The sequence below is a fragment of the Pongo abelii genome, chromosome 13 (assembly GCF_028885655.2).
Source record: "Pongo abelii isolate AG06213 chromosome 13, NHGRI_mPonAbe1-v2.0_pri, whole genome shotgun sequence".
Classification (NCBI taxonomy): domain Eukaryota; kingdom Metazoa; phylum Chordata; class Mammalia; order Primates; family Hominidae; genus Pongo; species Pongo abelii.
In genome coordinates, this window is record NC_071998.2 from 63,817,616 (window position 1) to 63,828,907 (window position 11,292).

Sequence of the window (11,292 nt, forward strand, 5' to 3'; positions counted from 1 at the left end):
AAATATTTTCAACAAGGATGCCAAGGTTATTCAATGGGGAAAGGGCAGTCTTTTTAACAAACGATGCTGGGAAAACTGAATATCCACATGCAAAAGAATAAAGTTGGATCCATATCTTATACCACATACAAAAATTAACTCAAAATAGATCAAAGATCTAAATATAAGAATTAAAACTATAAAAGTCTTAGAAGAAAACCTAGGTGAAAAGCTTTATAACCTTATATTTGGCAATATATTTTTGGATATACCAAAAACACTGGCAACAAAATAGTTGAACCATACAACTTTTTAAAAAAATTGTGCATCAAAGGAGACAATTAACAGACTAAAAAGGCAGAATGAGAAAAAAAATTTTCATATCATATATATGATAAGGGGTGAATATCTAGAGAGAACTTCTACAATTCAACAACAACAACAATAACAACAACAAACAACCCAACTTAAAAAAATGGGCAAAACACTTAAATAGACTTTTCTGCAAAGTTACACAAATGTCCAACAGATAGGTAAAAAGATACTCAGCATCATCAATTATTAGAGGAATGAAAATCAAAACCACAGGCAGAAACAGCATCACACCTTTAGGGTGGCTACTATAAAAAAGGAAGTAACAAATGTTGACGATGTGGGGAAATTAGAACCTTTGTGTACTATTGGTGGTAATGAAAAGTAATTCAGCTGTTATAAAAAACCAGTGTGTTAGTCTAAAAAATTAAAAATATAATTACCAAATAATCCAGCAATTTCACTTCTGGGTATATACCTATTATGGGCTGATATGTCCCCACAAAATTCGTACGCTGAAGTGTTAGCCCTAATACCTCAGAATGTGATTGTATTTGGAGATAGTGACTTTAAGAGGTAATTAAGTTAAAATAAGGTCATTAGGTTGAGCCCTAATCCAATATGACTGGTGTCCTTTTAACGAGATGAAATTAGGACAAAGATCTACATAGAGGGAAGACTATATGAAGACACAGGGAGAAGATAGCTATCTATAAGCCAAGTAAAGAGGCCTCAGAAGACACCAATGCTGCCATTACCTTAGTCTTGGACTTTTAGCCTCCAGAATTGTGAGAAAATAAATTTATGTTGGTTAACCCACCCAGTTTGGGGTCTTTGTCATAAAAGCCCTAAAAGACTAATACAATACCCCAAAGGATTGAAAACAGGCTTTCTAATAAATATGTGTACACCAATGTTCACAGCAGCATTATTCACAATAACCTCACAATAAGTATCCACAAAGTGTCCATTAAATGATTGGATAAACAAAATATGGTATATACATGTAATGGAATATTATTCAGCCTTAAAACGGAAGGAGATTCTACCACATGCTACAAAAATGGATTAACCTTGAGGACATTATGCTAAGCTAAGTAAACCCATCACAAAAAGACAAATACTATATTATTCCACATATATAAGGTACCTAGAGTAGTCACATTCATAGAGGCAGAAAGTAGAATTGTGGTTGCCAGGGACTGAGGGGAGGGAGAAATGGGGAGTTGTTATTTGATGGGTATGCACAACAATGTGAATATACTTATCACCACTGAAAAGGTACACTTAAAATTGGTTAAGATGGCAAAATGTGTGTTGCGTGTATTTTTCCACAATTTAAAAAATATGTTTAAAATACTGTTAGAAGGAATAAGTTCATTTAAGATTGGTGGAAAAGTCATTGCAATTTTCACCATAAAAGTAATGGCAAAATCCACAATTATTTTTGTACCAACCTAACAGTATTTGATAGTAAAATGGAGAAATTATAGTTAACAATGATTTATTGTATATGTCAAAATATAGCTGGAAAAGAAGAATTGTAATGTTCCCAACACAAAGAAAAATGTTTGAGATGATAGATATCCCAGTTGTCCTGACTTGATCATTACACATTGTAAACATGTATAAACGTAGCACGTGTACTTTCAAAATATACACAACCATGATATAACAATAAAAAATAGCAAAAATCAAAATCCAAATAAATGAAAAACAAGTTTATGCAACGTGATGATCCTGTAGCTGTTAGTGGCTGCATGCTTTTAACATCAATATGAGTATTGATTTGGCTGTACTATTAATTATCAAAATTGGAGTTCCCAGTTAGCTAAAGGATACCAGCTAAATTTGAATTTCAGATAAACAATGAATAATTGTTAGTATCAGTGTGTGCCAAATGTTATATGGCACATAATTATACTAAGATAAAATTTGTTGTTTACCCAAAATTTATGTTTGACTGAGTATCCTGTGTTTTTATTTGCTAAATGTGGCAAACTTAACACAAAGAAACATATATTTTATATTTATATATTATATTTTTCATGATACTTTACCAGAGGAAAGCTCATGTGATTCGATGTAAAAGAGATATAGTATCTTATATTTGAGTATTTGGAATTATAAAGGGAAGGATATCTGGAATGTCAAATTTCCCAGTGCCAGCCACATTTGAATGCCATAGGTGACCCTGGTAAAAAAGTACCTCCCACAAATATCTCTTTCCGGTTTTAACTATAGTATCTTATTTACTCTGCTTTGGCACTTCAAATATTTCTATATTCAAACCTCTCCTACCTCTTTTTCAAATATGATTTTTTGGTGGGGGTGATATCTTAAAAGCGTTTCTTCGGATGTAAGATAATTGTTTACACACACATACAGACATTCACAAACACACAGACACACATATACACGCCTGTATTTCTGCGATAAAATAAATCTATTAAATATTGAGTCAAAGTTTTAAAAAGGGTGTTTTCATTGACAACTAATCATTGTCACCTTAAATTAGTCAATCAAACAAAATAGTCAAATACCAAAAAGGTGACAATGGAAAGCGTATGTAACTTATAATCAGAAAGTCTTTGCTATTTTATTGGCCTGGTGATCATGGACAAGTCATATAGCCTCTTTAGTAACATTGGCATAATAATAACAATACCTACTACTCAGGATTATTGTGAAAATTGAAAATGGATGTAAAAATTATATATCAACTTGTTTCATATACAAAAATATGTACAAAGCTATTAGTTTATGAGGACTTTGAGTGGTGTAAATGAGAATGGGATTAATTAGAGTCTGAAGTGCTACTCTTGTGGGGAGGGAATAAATTGAGTTAGGGTATTCAGGAAGTGAAAAACAGAAACAGACAAAATAATAGAGAAGAGGCAGGCACAGTGGCTCATGCCTGTAATCCCAGCACTTTGGGAGGCTGAGGCAGCAGGATTGCTCGAGCCCTGGAGCTTGAGGTTACAGTCAGCTATAATCACACCACCACACTCCAGACCAGGTAACAGAGTGACACTGTTTCAAAAAAAAAAAAAAGAAAAGTTGAAAACTATTAAGGTAACAAGACAAATCACAAACTTTCTATGTATTTCTGGGTCTTTCTCACTTCGGATATGAGAAATTAACAGAGAAACAGAATCAGCTGTTTGGAGTAGAGAAATTAGAAAAGAGAAGGCAGCAGTTAGAGTATAGGAGAGATTCCGGATTATTTCCATTATCTCATTATACAGATTAATATTAATACACAGAATATACTCTGGAACAGAGAAGAAGAAGGTACTATATATTGAACAACTGGGAGCGAATTATTTCATTAAAATTTTCACATCCACACACTTACTCAATACTTAAGAAGATATGGCAATTGTTATCCCTTTATTTATGAATCCCATCTTCATGCTAACAATTTGCATTAGTACATTAGGAGATGGGCAATTTTAAATGAACAGATAATTTTTTTTAAGTTTTAAAATTTTCCAACAATGTGTTTTTGGATGCTATATTATATTGAACACGTCATCAAAATAATGAAGTTAATACAATAACTTTAGTAGATGTATTCAATGAGAAAAGGGTGACATTTTAACAAGCAGTGTATATACCTGGAAGCAATTAAAAATGGATACCCATCTTACACGATTTATAAAAGTTAATACCAGTTAAGTTAAATAATTGATTATTTTCTTGCAACAATGCCAAAAAAATCTAGGTAGCTGATGTGTAATACTAGAAACCTAGAGTATTTAAAAACTCAGAGGTAGCTAAATAAAATTTAAACCACTTTTAGAGCAAAAAAATGAGCAAAATTAATAAACACATGGTGTATCCGGAAAAAACGACAATGAAAATAACAGGCAATGAGTTTGTTTTAGTAATACACAAAAGGTTCTTATAAACTGACAAGGAAAATGACAAAATATGCAGTATAAAAATGGAAAAAAGCTATACATACTCAATGTACAAAAAGCCAATTTAAATACCTAACACTTAGAAAAGGAAAATTCACTAGTTACTAGGAAAATAGAAATGTATATAACAATGATTTAATCTGAAAAACTATATAATGTTCTAAAACCTAATGCTAGTGTGGTTATGAAGTAAAAGGATACTCTCTTAGATGGCTGGTTGAACTGTAAAGCAATTTAACTTTGTTTAGCCTCTGTTCCAGAGGGCTCAGTGAATTAATCTTTAAAATGAGAATCTGGCAGTATCTTTCCTGGAAAGCAAAATTTTTTTTAAAAAGCAATTCCTTTTTGTAGAAAGCTATTCTATAGAAGCAAATGTGCCAATTTGTAGGAGTCTGTATATAAAGGTACCTATTGCATAATTGTTTAGATTAATAAAAAATAACAAAACAATTGTATATATGTATGATTGCATATGTGCATACATAGTTTGTGTACATATATGCACATACATATATATGTATATGTAAAGAGAGAATGCTTATAAAATATTATTTAAAATATGGAGAAAAATACATATGGACAAAGCTATGTTGTTAATATTGGGATATTTGAGGGCATGGGGATCAGGACGGGCTACCGTAATCAGGAAGAAGAAAGGCAGTAAATCAGTATTTAGAAAATTCCTATGCATGATGTAAAAACTAACTAAAAATTGAATTAGTGAAACCACATTATAAATTGTTTTTTTTAAATATACCTACACGCAGAGGCAATAACCTTTTTTAAAAAAGCTCATTGAAAATAAATGTAACAATACTGAATAAAATAAATAAAATAAAGTTTTGGAGATTAAGTTGGTCATATCACCTCTAATATAGTCTTTACATTATTTAAAATATGACAAAAGCCAGGAGACTCTTTCAGGCCAAATATTAGCTAATTGATAGGAAATGATCTAGAAATCTGTTTATTTAAGCTAGGCTCTTACAAGTCTTAAAGGCAAATTAGAAATATTGAGTAAAATTGCTTTCAAAGTTAAACTGCCTTTATTATTTTTTTTTCTTGGTAGTTTGCTTGACTTCACTTAATCTGCTGGAAGCTGATCCTTTTCATGTCCATGTTTAAGGAAGTGTTGAAGGTCACATCACTCAAAGCCAACATCAGCAGGCATCCTACCAAGATAATCTGTGAAGAGGTCAGAGGTGAGAATGACACAGAGAAGAGGCAAATTTTACCAGTCCAGTTCAAGGAATTTCTCACTCTTTCTTATAAGGGAACTCTTTTCAATAGAAAAGGAAAGGGTGCCAGTAAAAAGACAATGGAATTCCTTCCATTTTATGTAGATTTATTTTTTTTTCATGAGAAAAAGGAATAAAGCATTTATTTTCTCAGTGTTTTAAGGAAGGATATAATGTTTTGTTGAAGGTAGGCTATTTATTTTGGGTTTACTAGTGCTGTGGACTAAATTGTATCCCCTCTCCAAACTTCACATGCTCAAACCCTAACCCCTAATGTGATCATACTTGGAAATAGGTCCTTAAGGAGGTAATAAAGGCTAAATGCATTTATAAGGGTTGGACTCTAATCCAATAGGGCTGGTACCCTTAAAGAAGAAGAAGATATACAAGAGCTTTCTTTAGGCAGTGTAAGGACACAGTAAGAAAGTGATCCATCTGCAATCAAGGAAGAGAGTCCTCCCCAGAAACCAAACCCTACTAGAATTTTTATCTTGAACTTACTGGCCTTCAGAACTGTGAGAAGATAGATCTCTGATGTTTAAGCCACCTAGTCTATGTTATTTTAGTATGGCAGCCTAGAACCTACTAAGACAACTTGTAAAACAATGTGTCAATTTGCTTTCTATTTCATTTGTATTGGCCTCTATTCTTTTGATATCTAACAAGGGTTATGAATGCTCATTTGAGTTAGCAGTTCCATCATTACCATTATTTCTAATTTAATAAGTATGTTTAATTTCAAATACATTCTGTTCGAAATCTCCTATGATTTTATATTGCAATTTATTTTTTATTTGTATTATTAGGAAAATAAGAATTTGGCATTTTCTACTGCTTCTACTTAAAAATCACATTCATACCATTTATGTAATGTGGAATTTGAAATAAAATAATGATGTTTAAAGATTTGTTGATGCAAAATTCATCCTTCATATATGTTTGAAGGTGGATAATTAAAGGTTAATTTCTGGGATTCAGTATTTTAATCTTAGATGAATAAGGAGCTTTTTGAACATCAATTCCAAAATTTTAATTTTACAGAAAGAAACTTTGGCTCAAGGAAATTTAAATGACTTAACCTCAGTTACACTTTTGCTAGTGTTGATAAAAGGAAAATTTGTTGGCAGAGAGGTAGGTTGTGAAAGAATAATCGAGAATTGAAACAGAAACCACACTTACTGAATCACAGAGATAAATGGTATCAGAAAAAAAAATCATTATGTTTATCACAGACTTTTCTAAACTCATTATTTTAGCACCAGCGGTTTGTTTAGACCCATGTGGTTTTGATAAGACCACACACAAACTGATTAACAGTGGTTCCACATGGTCTCATAAATTTTAAAGGTAAGGACCTCTGACAGTTCCAGCAATACACTGGCTTACACAATATGACCAATTTCTCCAGAATCATCCAATGACTCCAGCACCCAAAACTCTGTAAGCAACTTTTCTTCAGTTTTATCCTACCCCTTGTGATGCATCCCATGATCTCCCATGCTGTGTTTTTTTGTGATTTGTTTTTTGTTTTTTCTGTAAGAAGCAATAACTTACCTTTGTTCATCACAGATGTGTTCCTGGTAGTCTTTGAATGATGGGAATAGAGACTGTCCAAATCGAGAATTAGAAAATGTATAATTTTTGGATTCTTTTTGAGAAAGACACCCTCCGTTAACTCTTAGATCTTATCCTACCAAAGAAACTACGGTTTTTTTCAAATCTGATTTCTGTCTTTCCATTTCAGCCTTTATTTGTTTATTTTCATTTTGAAGACTATTAATTACGTCACTTAACGGGGGAACATCTTCAAGGATATTAGTTTCTCAATTCTGCACATATGGCAAAAATTGTAGTACAGTTGTCCCTTAGTATCCGTGGAAGATTAGTCCCAGGACCTCCTGTGGATCTCAAAATCTGCAGATCCTCAAATCCCTGATATAAAATGGCACAGTATTTATATGTAATCTATGGACACCCTGCATATACTTTAGGTCATCTCTAGATTATTTATAATACCTAGTACAATGTAAATGCTATGTAAATTGGTGTTGTACTGCATTGTTTAAGGCAGAATGACAAAAATAAAGACTATATATGTCAATATGGAAGCTTTTTTTTCCAATATTTTTGGTCCAGAATTGGTTGAATCCACAGACGCAGAACCCAGATAGAGAGGGCAGACTGTAATCACAAAGCTCTAGAAAAATTATCCTGAATTCTTTATTTAAAATAGTATATATTGTTTTGGGTAGATACACATATTTAAAATAATAAATTATGTGCCAAATATAGTTATGATATATTTATGAACCAATATATATATAAAATGATGCACCAAATATTACACATTGTACATACACATGTTATAATTTGATAGGTCAATTTAAATAATTATTTTTATTTTTCTGTTTTTCATGAACTTCCATAGATAAGTGAAATTCACAAGCAATATACATGTATGGTAATACAATCAGGTATTCCTTAACGATGGGGATACATTCTAAGAAACGTGTCATTAGGTGATTTTATTGTTTTGTGAACATCATGGAGTGTACTTAGACAAACCTGGATGGTATAGCCTACTGCACACCTAAGCTATGTGGTATAGCCTATTGCTCCCAGGCTACAAACCTGTACAGCATGTTACTGTTCTGAATAGTGTAGACAATAATGCATTAGGACAACTGTGACAGCTATAATGGCTGTGATATCACTAGGCAATAGGTATTTTTCAGCCCCGTTATATTCTTATAGAGTCACTGTTGTAAATGTGGTGCATGACTATATATATTTGTTTTATTTGAATGCATACTATTTCCTAGGCTATTTATTGCACCAATATACCCTAAAATGCTGCATTAGGAACAATTTGAATTATTTATTGAGTGGTCATGCTAAGAGGGAGTGTGGAAGATCTACAAAAGCTACAATGCTACTGTAGCTACTATCAACAACTAACCAGGTTATCCTCAAAAGACTCCAAACATGCATTTTCAAATTATCTTAGGAACACAAAATTTAGGAAGATTTAAAGTAAAATATAGAATAATACTTACAATAAAATATGGAATAATTCCATATGTGGGAGCATTAGATTTTTGTCAGAATTTAAATGTCAAAAGACCATATTAAAATATACTAGATTGTTCAGTGAAAATATGCAACAGTATAGTAGAAAAACTTTTGTTGTTTGAGTCTGAAAATAGTATTTAAATTTGACTATTTCAGATACTTGCAGTATCATCATGGACAAATTACATAAAATCTATAAGATAACATTTGGTCCTCATGTTAATAGATGTCCTCTCTTCAGGATTATTGTGAGGGTCAGTGGGTATTCCAATTTTGTGAGTTATAATATACTAGGAATCTATGCTTATATTCAATTAAAAGTAGAAATTGTAAACTCATAGTGTAAAGTAAGCAATATATTTCAAAACTTAAATATTTCATGATAGAAGTAACTTTTTCATGAAAATAAATATTTTATATCATGTGTTAACTGTCATGTTCAATTAAATATTGGCTGCAAAGATGTAGTGAAAAACACAGCTCTACCAGATTGCAGCTACGTGACCTTAGTAAAATCACTTATCCTTTCCGAACTTCAGTTTTCTCATTTGCAAGTTTGGGATAAAAAAGAGAAAAGTGGAAAAATTACAATAAAATGAGGCTACTAGATATAAAGACTATATGGAAAAACTGTGCCTGATCCCTTCCACCCTTTCTTCAATTCCCTGGTATGTCAACATTTCCCCATTCTCTTTCTCAGCCTCCTGTTTCCTCCCCATGAATAGTCCCCCACCTTTCATGTCATGGCTAGAAAACAAAACAAAACAAAAAGACTATTTCCCAGGTCTCTAGGCAGATTCCCCTCACTTTTCCAAAACAGTTCAGCCTAGACATACTTATGTTTTCATATAAGAAGTTCTGTTCCACCTGATAAAGAATCATCTTCAGCCTTTTCTTCCTATGCAAACAAATTAAAGGTATAAAAACAGAGAACATAAAGAGATGGCTTAACTTTAAAAAAAATTCTTCCCTAGGTTTTTAATACATGCCTTCTCACTAAATATTCTTGTTTATTATTTGGAAGATTATAAGGCACTACAACTATATATTTTCACAGTAAACTTTTTATCCGTTTTCATTCAAATGAGACTTCCTTGCAACTCAATGTAGTATTGACTTTTAGAAGCCAACCAAGAGCAATAAATCAAGGTTAGTGCACGTTATGTTGTCCCTTAACCTGAGAGTCAAATGAATCTTCTGCATCATTGCTGATATAATAAATATCTTTGAATGTGTTTTACTCAGAAATCAGATGCATTGTTATCGCACATAACAAAATGTCTTTTGCTACACTTCAACATTCAGTATGAGCTTACAAATTATAGAAACATTTTTAAGAAGATTTTAACCTAGTATGAATTATGTTCCATTTTCTTTTATAAATGTTGACAGGAAAGACTAACAAAAAATGTCTTAATAGCCTGTCAGTTGTAATAGGAACATATACTGAATTAAATACGGATTAAGAAGCATAAGCACTGAGTTGACATAACTAAAGACAGAGAATACTCAATTATGCAATGAATTCAGATTATGTAGGCAATATAGGAAATTATGAGAGAGAAATCCCAAAATATTTTTCCCCTTTTGGCAGCAGAATTTTTAAGTTGTAAATTAATGAGATTGGATTTTATGCTTTCCTCTTCATGTTATCTTACTTTAAATCTCCATCAATCATATCTAAGTTTTTTTGTAGCCAAAATGAATGAAATGACAAAAGCTTTTAATAATTCATAAAGCAGCAAAAGAAACAACCTAAAATTATATTCAGCAAGCAAAGCAGAAATTCTATGATTTCTTTTTTTAATTTATACCAGCATTTTTATGGTAATTATAAAATAAAACATATGTCTAGTTCACGTGATTTATTTAGCTCTAAGTATTTTACAGAGACTCTGACTTTGTGCAGACAGGTAGAACTAAAGTTCGTATTTACATTGGGAAAAATCATATTATACCAAATATTTTGATTGGGATGAGTGCTTGAATTTAAATAATAGTGGCTTATTTGCATTCCATCACAAATGAATATTTCTTTGGGATTTATTTATTGCTTGGTCTTAAATGAAGCTCCATAGATGTTGGTATAAGCATTACATTTTAATCTTAACAGGCTATGACATGTTTGGCCACAGACCTGCAGGAAGGCAATCAAGATGTTCTATCAGTTTTAAAGAAAACTGCATGATTTTAGCTGTCACTTTCCTAATCCAGGTTTTTGTGTCAATGACTTCCTAGTTCTAACAGAATTAAATCCTAAATCCTCAGCCTGCATTGAACTTTTTCTACTTTGAAGACTACTGTGAACTGAATTGTATCACACTCACCCTTTCCCAGAGTCCCCGAGAATTCACATGTTGAAGCCCTCACCCGCCATGTGACTGTTTTGGGAGACAGAGCCTTAAAAGAGGTAATTAAGGTTAAATGAGGCTATAAGGATTGGGCCCTAATCCCTTAAAACTGGTGTTCTCAAAAGAAGAGGAAGAGACATGAAGAAGCTTTCTCTCAACACATGTGCACAGAGAAAGTCTTGGGTGGGCAGAGCAAGAAGGTACTGTCTGCAAGCCAAGGAGAAAGGCCTCATAATTACCAAGACTACTAGCACCTTGAGCTTGGACTTTCAGACTTCTAGCCTCTAGAATTGTGAGCAAATACATTTCTGTTGTTTAAGCCACCCCATCTGTGTGATTTTCTTATGGCAGCCTGAACTGACGTACGCATGCGCTTAGTCTCCCTTTTGAGTCTCATCTCCCTCTCTTGTAATT